Source organism: Phaenicophaeus curvirostris, chromosome 11 (genome assembly GCF_032191515.1).
Source record: "Phaenicophaeus curvirostris isolate KB17595 chromosome 11, BPBGC_Pcur_1.0, whole genome shotgun sequence".
Classification (NCBI taxonomy): Eukaryota; Metazoa; Chordata; class Aves; order Cuculiformes; family Cuculidae; genus Phaenicophaeus; species Phaenicophaeus curvirostris.
The window spans coordinates 2,809,471-2,822,354 of record NC_091402.1 but is presented as its reverse complement, the minus strand read 5'-3'; the positions used below and the strand labels follow the sequence as shown (position 1 = coordinate 2,822,354).

General features: G+C 49.2%; 1 protein-coding gene across 1 annotated transcript in view; it reads left to right on the top strand.

The window, feature by feature from the left end:
• Positions 1-217: 217 nt before the first annotated feature.
• Positions 218-12,884, top strand: part of FBLN2 (fibulin 2) — a 115,492-nt gene continuing 102,825 nt past the window's right edge. Inside the window, exon 1 of the mRNA XM_069865655.1 lies at positions 218-444. The gene's annotated coding sequence lies outside the window, so the exon portion shown is untranslated. The remainder of the gene's footprint in view (positions 445-12,884) is intronic.

Below are 12,884 nucleotides of genomic sequence, written 5' to 3'. Positions count from 1 at the left end.
TATTTTTTCTTTCTAATGGTTTTAAAACTAACAGGCCACTTTTTTTTTCATTCTTTGGCCTTGTTAAGGAGAAATGGGGATATAGGGATATCCCTAAACAGTTTACATCTGGGTTCTTGAGGAAAACACCCAGCCGGGTTTCAGGAGAGAAACTGGAGACAGCTGTGAAAGGGGCGTTGCTGCTCTCTGTTTACAGGGTCATCTATTCCCTTCAGTAGCAACAGGAGAACCACATCCAAAGCAATCATGAGTTGGCCTTTGAGTACAAACCTTTGAGTACAAGGCCACATCGTATTGCAGCCTTGTTACTTTCCTACCCAGCAGCATCCATAAATTCAGCAAAGAAATACGTGCTCTTTGTGGGTGCTTATTGCATGGATCCAGCTCTAAAGCTGCAGTGGAAAAAAAGAAAAGGAATCATCTCTGTTGGATTTTCCAGAGCAGGTAATGTTGGGATTACTTTTTAACTTTGAACTGAGATGATTTTGTGTGAACTAGTTATATTTGTGCAGGATGACATCTCCAAATAGTCCCTGTGGGGCTCATGAGATGGTTTTGTTAAGAACTTGGCTGGCTCTGTGTCTGCGCTGCCCAACAACAGGGATGTTTTGCCTCGCTAGATGATAACTTTCACATGTTGTTAGAGACCCATCATGGTAGAAGTCAGTACTAATGGGCTCACATGGCCTTCAGCTTTCCAAGATTTAATCATCAGGCTGATTCAAGTCTTTATTAGCTCCACACCTTATTCGGTTTGGGAAAACCTCTAATAGGAGAGCTTGTTCCTGGCTGGAGGAGAGAGATGGTCTGCCAGCACTTGGTGACAGTCATCTCTTTCCCCACAGCAGTCCAAAGGCATTTTTACTTGTTTCTTTGGCTCATTTGCATTTTAAAACAAGCAAGGAAATCAGCGATGACAACTGCATGCTAGATAACAGCAGGTTAGTTTCTAACCCAACTGGTTTATTTTAACATAAGGCTGTTTTTCTGTAGATGAAAGTGCTGAAAGCCCGAGGCTTTTGCTAGAGAATAGCTTTGGGGGCAAAAAGTGGAATATGAGTTTTCTGATGATAGCTACTGCTGCCTGGTGAGATTAAGATGGATTTAGTATTAAAACCAGCAGCTTGTGCCACATCTGTCCCTGTAATGGTGTGTTTGTGGAGGGCAGTGTGGCACAGCTCTGGTGGCTGGATCCACACCCGGGCTAGGGCAGCTTCTCAGCTGCTTTAATCCTAATGGTTAGTGGCAGCTAATGAAAGGTATTACAGCAAGAAATCGCCTGCCCTGATGCTTCAGAATAGCAGGCGGCGTCAAACAGAAGATTGTGGGGTGGGTAGCTTTGTGACATCTGGGGAGACAGTCGTTGGGGTGGTTTATTTGTGTAGTAGGTATTTATTATGAACACAGGATGTGACTGGGGCTTGGACTCGGCATTCTTGGGCTGAACACAAATATTTTCTTTTGAGCCATCCACCAGAGGAAAAACAACAACGTATGTCAAGTAATTATAAAGGTTTATGCACTTTGCCAAAGGGGACTGTGCAGTGTCTCCCAAATGCACAGGGACTCGCCAGTGACCTGTGCTCGTTGGCAGGGGGTCTCTGCCTCGGCAGGCTGAGCTGGGAAACTCTTGTCAGCAGTGATAGTCTCTGCTGTAGCTTCGCATGTCACTGAGGCAGGGGTTACACCACGTTCCTCACCAAAATTCAGGCGCTGGTTAGAACAGGCTCCTGTGCGTGAGTCAGATGTGAGGGCTGAGCAGAGCCCAGTGTCTGGAGCAAATGACCAAGCAGCAGCCTCAGTGAACAAAGTGACATAAAGTGTTGCTGGGATTTGAGGTGCTGCTGGAGTGTGGAGAGCTGTGGGAGGCTTAAACTGTGTTTCCTTCTGCATTTGTGAGTGCTAGAGGTGAGACTGAAGTGGTCTTAGCTCTGATTCTGCCCGATTTGAAGGGCTGTATCTTTCTGGTAGCCTGGGCAGTGGGTAACTCCAGGGAGCAAAGCAGAAACCTGGGGTATGGAACTCCCTTGCAGTGAAATGCAGAAATGTCAGATGGAAATCATACATTGTTTCAGGGTTGAAATCACAGTCTTCTCATTTGGGGTTGGTAATGGAGTGTGCTATGGGGATGATGAGCCCAGGACTGGAATCTAGATGGGAATATTCATGCTTGGAATGGAAGCTGTACAGAATCATGGTTCGGAAAGGGAAGATGGGGATCCCTGCATAGGCATGTGGAAAAAAACACATGGAGAACTAATGTTGGGGATGTGGGATTGAACCCTAGGTTTTACAAGAACAGAAATATGAGTGCACAAGAACTGCCTGCTAGGCTGTCTGTGCCGTGGTAAACACACAAACACTGTTTTGTGGAGACCTGTGGTGTGGGCACCACATGCAGGGGTCAAGATACTGACTCTAGCAGCAGCAGCACCTTCCGATAGCCACAAAATCCCCATCTCCTGCTGCAGTACATGCTCATCTTGGAAGCAAACAGAAGAAATATTAATTTTAAGGTGGCCATACAAATATCAACCATTGCACTACTGAAAGCAGGAATATTTGCATAATGGGGAAAAGCTACTGGCAGTAGAAGATGAGCAAGGTAAAATTCAGCAGTCGGGAGGGAGGTACACTAAATATCTCAGTGAAGGAATGACAGAAGGAATGACACCATTTACTTCAGGTTAAAAGCCTAGCAAGTCCTTGCTTGCACTGAAAGGGCACGTGATTAAAAAAATAGCCCATAGAAAGTTAAAGGAGAGCTTAAAGTTCTCACCACTGCCCTGCCTGGGGCTGGATGCATGCCCCTGCTGCCTCTCCGATTTCACGCCTTCTCCTCCCCTGGCCAGGGGCTGCTGAGCTGTGGTGGTCCTGCTCCCTTGAGAGCACTCTGCACCCCTGCTCTGTGCTTGAATCACAACTGGACCTGGAGAGGCACAGTCCAGTGTTACCAAAAGGGCTCTGCTGCCTTCTGTTTCCTTTACTGTGAGCTTCTCAGCTGATTTTACTGCTTCCTGTGGCTCTGACAACATCCTTTGGGAGATGCCCTAATCCTTAACTCCTCCTTTCCTCTGAACAGCTCTGGACAATGCCACCTGTCTTCCCTTTCAGTAAGCGCTCTCCAGACAAATTACTGCCTTGTAGCATTAGTTTGTTCTGTGACCAACGTGGGACAAAATTGTAAGAGGACTCCAGGCTTTGCTGCTCTTGTAAAGAGCCACTCCAGTTTTTGTGTAGTGTGAGCACAACTTCGGAGGGTGTCTCAGCCCTGCTCACAGTCCGGCTGCCAGACTTCATAGAACCATAGCATGGTTTGGGTTGGAAGGAGCAATAAAACCCATCCAGTTCCAACCCCTGCCATAGGTAGGGGCGCCTTCCATTGGATCGGGGTGCTGAAAGCCTCATCCAGCCTGGCCTTGAAGACCTCCACTTCTCCTTGCTTACAGTCTTGTAGAAACCGCTAGCCATCCCAGCTTTCACACTGGCTGCTCTCCTGTGTCCCACCTGCTGCTATATCCCCTGGGTGCGGTGCTGACAGATCTCTGCACCCACAGACAACCCTGCTGATGCTAGCAGTGCTGCGTGTGGGTGTAAAAACCCACATAAAAAGAACCCACACAGAAAGAGCCCATGGGCTCTGGGTCCTAGTTGGCAACCTTTAGTATTTGTAGCGCTCTGCTAAAATGCCACTTCAATACTGTTATCCCTTCTAAATTAAGAGCATGTTTCAGAATCATAATGTGAAGCATTACCAGAGGGCAACTTCACATGATGCAGCAGTGTGCCCAGGTGGCCAAGAAGGCCAATGGCATCTTGGCTTGTATCAGAAATGGTGTGGCCAGCAGGTCCAGGGAGGTTATTCTCCCTCTGGACTCGGCACTGGTGAGACCGCTCCTCGAATCCTGTGTTCAGTTCTGGGCCCCTCACCACAAGAAGGATGTTGAGGCTCTGGAGCGAGTCCAGAGAAGAGCAACAAAGCTGGTGAAGGGTCTGGAGAACAGGCCTTATGAGGAACGGCTGAGAGAGCTGGGGGTGTTTAGCCTGGAGAATAGGAGGCTGAGGGGAGACCTCATTGCTCTCTGCAACTACCTGAAAGGAGGTTGTGGTGAGGAGGGAGCTGCGCTCTTCTCCCAAGTGACAGGGGACAGGACAAGAGGGAATGGCCTCAAGCTCTGCCAGGGGAGATTTAGGCTGGACATTAGGAAAAACTTTTTTACAGAAAGTGTCATTGGGCACTGGCAGAGGCTGCCCAGGGAGGGGGTTGAGTCACCTTCCCTGGAGGTGTTTAAGGCACGGGTGGATGAGGTGCTGAGGGACATGGTTTAGTGTTTGATAGAAATGGTTGTACTCGATGATCCTGTGGGTCTCTTCCAACCTGGTTATTCTATGATTCTATGTTGGTGGCTGTTGTTATCTTGTGAATTTGTTTTGTTTTGTTTACAATCTGCATGCAATTTGCTGCAGAAAAATCTAAAGTGGCTTTTAACAGTCTGCATTAGTCATATCTTCCAATGAGAAGAGCTAAAGCTCCATCTGTTGCTTTGAAAACTGTCAAGGTCAATGCTGAACCCTTTCAAAAAAGAAAGCAATAAGACGTTGTTTCAACTGCATCCTCAGATTCCTTCCTTTCAAAATGTTCAGGTACAGGTGATCCTGTGAGAGGATCTGGGATGGCCAGGAAGAAACGGGAGGTGCCAACGGGAGTGGCTAGGATAAAATGTGACTGCCTACTCACTGCACATTTGTATGGGATTTGAGCTACTGCTGCGTAATCAGAAATCAGTCCAAACTGAAGTGTGTCTGATGCGCTCGGTTGGGGTTTCACTTTGTGTGACAAAAATGAGGGTACCGAGCCCTGGAAAAGGGCACATTGTGCATGTTTCTATGGCTGTGCAGTAAAGGAAGATTTCACCTTGGCACAGGATTTGTCTCGGGAGCCTTTGTAGTCTAGAAGCTCATCAATGAACTGGCATTTGCTGGCTTCAGAGTGCTGATTTCTGAGAGCCTGCTTTCCCACACCTACTTAGTGGTGGTGAAAAGTTGGAGAAGAAGGAACAGTTTCAAGCCAGGTTCCAAGATGAAGGTCATTTTCCTGCCATTTGCCTTGAAGAACCCTTTGATCTTAGATTTGGGTACATTTCTCAGTTACTTGCAGTAAAATGTCAGGATCTGAAAGAATACTTTCTCACCTGCTTCTTGATGTGCTCTTGCTTTGTCAGGACTTTCAATGAAGAGCACATCATGGTAGGGCACGCTTGTTCCTTTCTTGAAGAATTATGCTTTACTCTGTTTCACGTGCCTGACTTTATCTCCTCCAAGGGCACCGAATGAGTAAAGCAGAGTTGGACCTGATACCTGCAAAAAAATTGGCTGATAATACAGAAGGTGCAGTTCTGTTTTCCTCCTAAACTGTCCAAAAAGGTAATTCTCACACTGCATTTATCCAGTGCTGCAGGAATCTTCTCTTGTAAGTGGTTTCTTTTTCTTGCTGCTGTAAAGAGTTAAGCTATACAGGTCGTGGCAAATCTTTGCGAGCCCTGGTGATCAGAAATCTCCAGAACAGTCTGGGCTTTCCTCTACTGGGTTCAGAGTAGGCACACACTGTAACTGATTGGTTTGGATGGGGCTAGTCTATAAATCGTCCACTTTTTCTCTTGTTTGAAACATGTTTGGGTATTGACTCTGGTGTTTCAAAGCAGCAGTAGCTGCCTAGAGCTTTTCCTATGTTGCTATGTATTTGTTTCTCAACTGCAACGAGAGGCACGCTGGTGAATGGCCTGACTTTGGCCAAGCTGGCGTTGCTCTCTGTTGCTTTGTGGCATCTACCCTTAGTCTGTGGTTGAACTAGGACATGTGAGGAAATATTTCAGTCTGAATCTGCCCACATTTGACAACTGCTCTACTCTGTGCTTATTCCACCAAAGCAGCACTGCTTTAAAGTGGGAATGCTATTAGCCGTGTGGGAGAGAGGAGCATGGAAGAGATGTTCCTACAATTTACAGGGGCAAAAGGGGTAGAGGACACTGGTGGAGTGGTTCCGACTGGTCTGCAGTTGGGGAATTGCTGCTTAGGAAATACTTAAGACTTTTTGTGTTAGCTCTGGAATTCTGAAAATATCATGTTTTCTCTCCCTGGGTTGGATTCCTCTTCTTTGGAACTTTTATGCAGGAACGCTCTGGTAGCTTCTCTGTGGGTCAAATTCTCTAGGACTAACTACACCACATCCAGAGCCTTCTTGATGTGTCCAGGTTTCCTGCCTGTCTCTTGGGAGCAGGAAGCACCATCTCTCTCCCCTTTGGTGCAGAGCTGTTTCCAGAATGCTGGGAATGTGAAAAATGGCTGAAAGAACACCCTGAAGAACATTTTTCCTCCTTAATTCAGACTTCCAAAGAGCTCATTTTGCTTTCCAAAGCCAGTCCCTGCATGGGTATGTGCTAATCCTACCGATGGTGATGGCTGCTCTGTATCTTGTGTGGGTTCACATGACCTGCCTTACCCTCTCGGTCTTCAAACAGCCTTTTCTTTGTCAGTTTTGTTTCATTTGGAAATGATGGATGTTTCCATTTAGCCTCACTTTATGAAATCCTGGATGTATTGGTTCTTCAGTGTCACTGGGAGTCAAAGCAAAATATTTTAAGTGATTTTATGATGTTAAAGAAATTACTCTGCTTCTGAGCCATGCTTTTGCTCCAGCAAATCAAGTGAAAGCACTGCCTGAGGACAGCCCACCAGCACAGGGCTCCAACTTTGTATTTAGGTTTAGAACTTACCGAGTTTATCTGGGTAAGTGGTATTGGGCTGAGGTGCAGCATAGCTGAACTGGAAGGTTTTTAACAGCCGTTTTGCTCTGCTGTGTTGAAGAGTTTCTGCCCTCTGCAGTAAGGTCCTTTAAGGCTGTGTTGCATCTGTTGCTGCTGTTTTGCACTGGTATGTAAGGGGATTAATTGATTTGTCCTAGTGGTATGTGAGGAAATCATCAGCAGAGCAGGTTTTTACCCCTACCTACAGATTTTTCCTTGCTGAGACCATGATGGCTTTAACAGTAAAAACTGCTGGAGTGATTTTGGGAGTCCTGTGTAATTCCTGCATTTAGATTTATCACAGTCCTGGTGTTGACTCCAATGGTCTCTCCTGGTCTTAAACACAAATGACTCGGACCCCAGAGCGTGGAGCTTGCAGACAGGGGCTCGCTCCCAGCTCAGCCACAAACCTGATGTGCAAAACACAGGTGAAGCATTACCATGGGCTTTGCTCCTTCCTGCCTGCTCACAGCACAGCTGGGTGACAGCAAGTGGCACTCATGGGCTGTCACCAGATGACTGAAGGAGACTGTAAATGCCACCTTCAGTGCAGCAGTGCTCACATTGCATCTTCATGGGGATAGAGAGAAATCAGATCCTCTGCTCTTTCTATGATTTCTTCTTTTCCATCAGATGAAAGTCAAGACTGGGTAGGGTCATTAATGGAGGATTGATTGTATTCTTACAAAGTAAATGGTGGTTTTTTCTCCGACTCAAGTTATGCAATTATTCTGTATAGTTGCTCTAGCCCTGAGCGTGTCTGGCAGCAATCAGCAGCAACCCCCTCCCCACACAGACTGCAGTCCCCTTCCCCAGGCACTGTCAGGATCAGAAACAGGGTGCCATGTTCTTCAGAAATGGAAATACTTACACTCCTGCTTTTCCCTGACTGTGCGCATGTTTTATCTGTGCAGATTTCAGACTTGCCTGCAAATGGGAGCCGCTGAGAGCCAGGGGCAGCCCGAAGGTTTCTTTGATAATACTGTGTTTTTACTGTCACAGACTGGGCTGAGCTGTGCTCACAATAAGGCAGAGAGGAGAGTGCAGGAGGAGGAGGAGGGCATGGTGAGGAACCTCTCCCCCAGGGAGGCAGTGATAGGACAAGGTGCTCAAGCCACCACCTCTGACCAGAGTGGCAGATGCTGCTCCATCTCTTGATTGCTGGGAAAGGGAAAGCCGGCACCCAGCCCATGGATGTTCTGCTACATCAGTCAGCTGGGTGCTTGGTCAGTCCCTTCCTCCCATAGCTAAATGCAGGAGATGGAGGATCTCTGCAGTGTGAGAACAGCCCAGCTGGGTCTCCTTGTGCTGTCTGCCCCACAGGCTTGTTGCAGAGGTTTGGGGCTGGCCCCACAGGCAGGCTGAGAGCAGGAAACCCCTTCTGCTGATGGGGCAGAAACGCCGGGGGCAGCTGAGCTTGGTGCCCTGAAGCAGATCTCCCTGTCCCGGGTGCGACAGGATCCCTCTGGCTGTGCTAGGGTACTGGAGTGAGTCCCCACCACTTGCAAGTGCACCCTTGCTGCCTGGCAAGGAAAAGGCACCCTGGGTTATTCTTGAGCACTTCTGAGGGATGTTTGCTGGATGACATAGTGCTGCAGTGACTATGTTCATTGTGAGGACTTGTCTCTAGTTGATACCAGGATGAGTTTCTATAAGCTGTCTCCATAGTCACATTTATTTGATAACTGGACCCTCTTGATGTAAACATGGGGATCAGAATCACCAGATGCCTCTGTGGCAGGTTACGGTGAGGTTTGGGGCTGGTTGGCACTCAGTAAGCAGCAGTGAAATGAAAAGAGAATTAAAAGCACTATCTGGGAATCGATCTCAGAGGTCTTTTCCAACCTGGTGATTCTATGATTAGCACGACCATGAAAGCCACTTTTTGTTGCCTGAGGGGACTTAACCTGGTGAACTCAGGAGGTGAGGCTGTGCTGCCCCATGCTTGGCTTTCACCCCCCAGCTTGGCTGCCGTTGGCCTGGACAGGTGCACTCTCTGCTGGGAAAAAACTGGCTGGATGGTCAGGGCCAAAGAGTGATGGTAACTGGAGTTGAATCCACTTGGAGCCTGGTCTGGAAAGCTGCCAGGCAGAGAAGGACCTGGGGGTGCTGGTTGACAGCAGCTGAACGTAAGCCAGCAGTGGCCCAGGTTGCCAAAAGCATCCTGGCTTAGATCAGCCATGGTGTGGCCAGCAGGAGCAAGGAAGGGATCGTCCCCCTGGACTCAGCACTGGTGTGGTCACACCTTGAACCCTAGGTTCAGTTTTGGGCCCCTCAGTACAAGAAGGACATTGAGGGCCTGGAGCGCATCCATAGCTGGGAAAGGTCTGGAGCCCAGGGGTTCTGGGAGCGGCTGAGGGACCTGGGGGTGATTAGCCTGGAGAAGACAAGGCTGAGGGGAGACCTCATTGCACTCTACAGCTCCTGAAAGGAGGTTGTGGCCAAGTGGGTGCTGGGCTCTTCTCCCAAGTAACAAGGGATGGGATGAGAGGAAATGGCCTCAAGTTGCTCCAGGGGAGGTTCAGACTGGATATAAGGAAAGAAATCTTCACTGAAATGGTTCTCAAGCCCTGGTAGAGGCTGCCCAGGGCAGGTGGTGGAGTCCTCATCCCAGTGGGGGCTTAAGGGCAGACGAGAAGCTCGGGGATGGCTCAGTGGCAGACAGGTACAGTCGGACCGGATGATCTCAAAGATCTTCTCCAACCAAATGATTCCTTAACTCTTTATCCCAACTGGAACCCCAGGAGCAGGACCCGGAGTGCCCCTGTCCCCTCGGGGACCTGCCTGCCGAGCCCTGCTGCCCTCCATCCCGGTCCCTCGTCCCTATCCTGGTCTCCTGTTCTCGTTCCCGGTCCCCCATCCTGGTCCCCAGTCCCAGCCCTGGTCCCATTCCCCATCCTGGTCCCCCATCCCTGCTTCCTCTCCTGGTCTCCAGTCCCTCTCCTGGTCTCCAGTCCCAATCCCTCTCCTGGTCCCTGTCCCAGTTGTGAGCAGAGCCTCCTGCACCCCTTTGAATGCAGAAAACACAATCTGAACTGCTCTCCCAGCTCCTGGGGCACATCCACAGTCTTCCCTTACGCAGTTTCCTTCTCTTTCTTATTGTTTTCACTGTACTGAAAAAGTCCCCTTTTAAAGGAGGGGCGGGGGGCGGAAAGTTGCTGTAGATGTTTTGGAGCTGTTGCTTTATGGAAAACAACTCCCTGGGTGGAGGTGCGAGCAGCCCGCGGGGTGGTGGGAGTGTTTGCAGACCCAGTGTCATTTGGAGATGGTGGGGAATCTGGGAAAAGTATTCCATGAGGGCGTTCGCCTTGTGTTAGCATCTCAAAACCAACTGGGAGTTTGAAAGGAAGAGGAGAAAATACATGGGTTAACGAAGGGAAGTGTGCGCTGCCTGGTGTGCTTGTGTTCTTGGAGCAAGTGGTGGGTGTGAACATTTGCCAGCTGCCTCCTCGGCAGAGCGGAGCAGGGATTTCTATCAGGGAGATTTGGGGGACCAGGTTTGAAGGACTGGTGGAGAAATCCAGCCCCTGGCAGAGTGGAGCAGGGGGCTGTGTTGGCGAGATTTCGGGGACCACGTTTGCAGGATCAATGGAGTAATCAAGCCCCTGGCAGCAGAATCGCTCCTGGTGTGGTCGTGGCTTGAGCAAGAGCTGGCCTGTTCTTTGCCCCCACGCCTCCCCTTATCTCTTCCTCTTGTCACTCCAAGGCTTGTGCTGGAGCCAGTCTGTCCGCCCAGGGCCCAGCCACTTGCCTGGAGTGAGGCCGGGGGAGGTTGGGTCAGGTGCTTGGTCACTATCTGAGGGAAGGTCCTTGGAACTTCCTTGTGCCACACTGACACTGAGGTTTTTTTTCTCTAAGCCTTTAGTACTGAAGGAAGAATCTTATGTCTTATGAGGAGCAGCTGAGGGACAGACCTGGAGCTGTTTAGCCTGGAGAAGAGAAAGCGGAAGGGAGACCTCATTGCTCTCTGCAGCTCTTGGAAAGGAGGTTGTGATGAGGTGGGTGCTGTTCCCTTCTTACAGCTAACAAGGGATAGGACAAGAGGAAATGGCCTCAAGCTGCACCAGGGAAGGTTCAGATTGGATACTAGCACAGGAAAGAAGCAGCTGTCTAGGGCAGTGGTGGAGTCAGATGGACCTTCAGAATTACTTTGAGGACAGTTACACCAGTATTAATAGGGCTGGCGCTGTCATAAAAGTATCATCCAAAAATCACACCCTTACTTGGCATTGTTCTGGTGCCAATCCTTTTCTAGTGCTGCCTTATCCTTTGATGGGAATCAAAGTATTCTGTCTCATGGGCAAGGCTCTGAGGAGGATTTACTGAATTGTGTGGTGGCTGGAGCTTTATTTTCTCCAGTAAAGACAAGAAACAGATGGCAAAGCAGCTGAGGGCTTCAGTTCCGGTAACAACTCTGGCCAACAGGGCAAGGGAGGGGATTCTGCCCCTCTGTTCCTCTCTTGTGAGACCTCATCTGGAGTGTTGTGTCCAGTTCTGGAATCCTCAACATAAGAAGGAGATGGAGCTGTTGGAACAGGTCCAGAGGAGGCTACGAGGATGATCAGCGGGTTGGAGCACCTCCCATACGAGATAGGCTGAGAGAGTTAGGGTTGTTCAGCCTGGAGAAGAGAAGTCTCCATGGAGGCATTATAGTGGCCTTCCAGTACCTGAAGAGGCTACAAGAAAGCTGGTGAGGGCCTTTTTACAAGGTCATGTAGTGGTAGGATGTAGGAGAATGGCTTTAAATGTGAAGGGGGAAGATTTAGATGAGACCTTAGGAAGGAATTCCTCACAATGGGGGTGGGGAGGCCCTGGACCAGGTTGCCCAGAGCAGTGGTGGCTGCCCCATCCCTGGAGGTGTTCAAGGCCAGGTTGGATGGGGCTTGGAGCCCCTGATCCAGCGGGAGGTGTCCCTGCGCGTGGCAGGGGTGGAACTGGATAGGCTTTAAGGTCCCTTCCAACCCAAATCATTCTATGATTCTATGAAGCCATCTTTATTCAGTTTTGTGCACAGACTGGTAAGTAGCCTTTCAGGGATGATAATGGGCAGCAAGTCCTGTGCTGCTTGGTGGCATTAAAGGTGACATTCCAGTGCAATTGGCACCTTCTGCTCCAACATGCAACATGGTAAAGCAACAACCACCCCCATTGAGGGCTGATTGGGTGAGTGTAGCTGCGGGTCTGCTCACCTGCTGGAAGAGGCCCATGGGCACACAGGAGTCTGCACCAGGCTGCTCGTGAGTGCAACTTTACTCCTATGTATGCACAACATGAAGCCCACCAGCCGTCCCAGCCTGGTCTTGGCTGTGGTGGTAGGTTTCTATAGAGCAACAGTGCGATGAGGATTTGGTATCTTCTCAACTGCTGTCCCTTTGGTAGGTATTTAGCCTTGTTCTTAGACTTTATGAAAACTTTTTGTTCTGCTGGACAGTTCATTGTCAACAGGAAGGAAAGTGTGGGGGCATTTCCATGCTGCTGGAACTGCTCCAGCCCCATGGATGTCAGTTCCTCCGGGTTTGCAGGAGCAGAGAGTAATTGCATCCCATCTCCAGGCTGTGACCTGGTTTCACTCCATGTTAAAAATTATGCTTTTTGTGCATTTTTTTTTGTGTGTAAATCTCCAAGGCCTCATGTGGCTCTTGTTGCTATAGTGTTTAGTATCGGCTCTTGGTTCTCAAAGCCTGCGTGGAGACTGCTGGGTGCAGAGGGCACCTTGCCTGTCCTTCTTTGTCATGCTTATGCCTCTAGATTTTGCATTCTGGCTAATCCTAACCAAGCCTACTGCCAATCGTGCCTTTCACAGCTGCCTCCTTTCCTTTATTCCAGGAGGTGACAAATGTTTACAGTGTTGGTCTTTTCTTTCAAACTGTTCTTTGTAACTTTTTCCATGCCTTCCCCTAGTTTGTGAGGAAGAGGTGGGACTTAATTGCTTCTGGCAAAAGCAGAAGTGTCCTTTAAATTACCCAGAGATGTTTGTGGTTGCTGAAAGAGTTGCAGTGGGCACATGATTTCCTTCAGCTGCCTTGTGGCTTTCCAGCATCATTCACTGAGGAAACCAGATGGCTACTTGCTGGCCCAGTG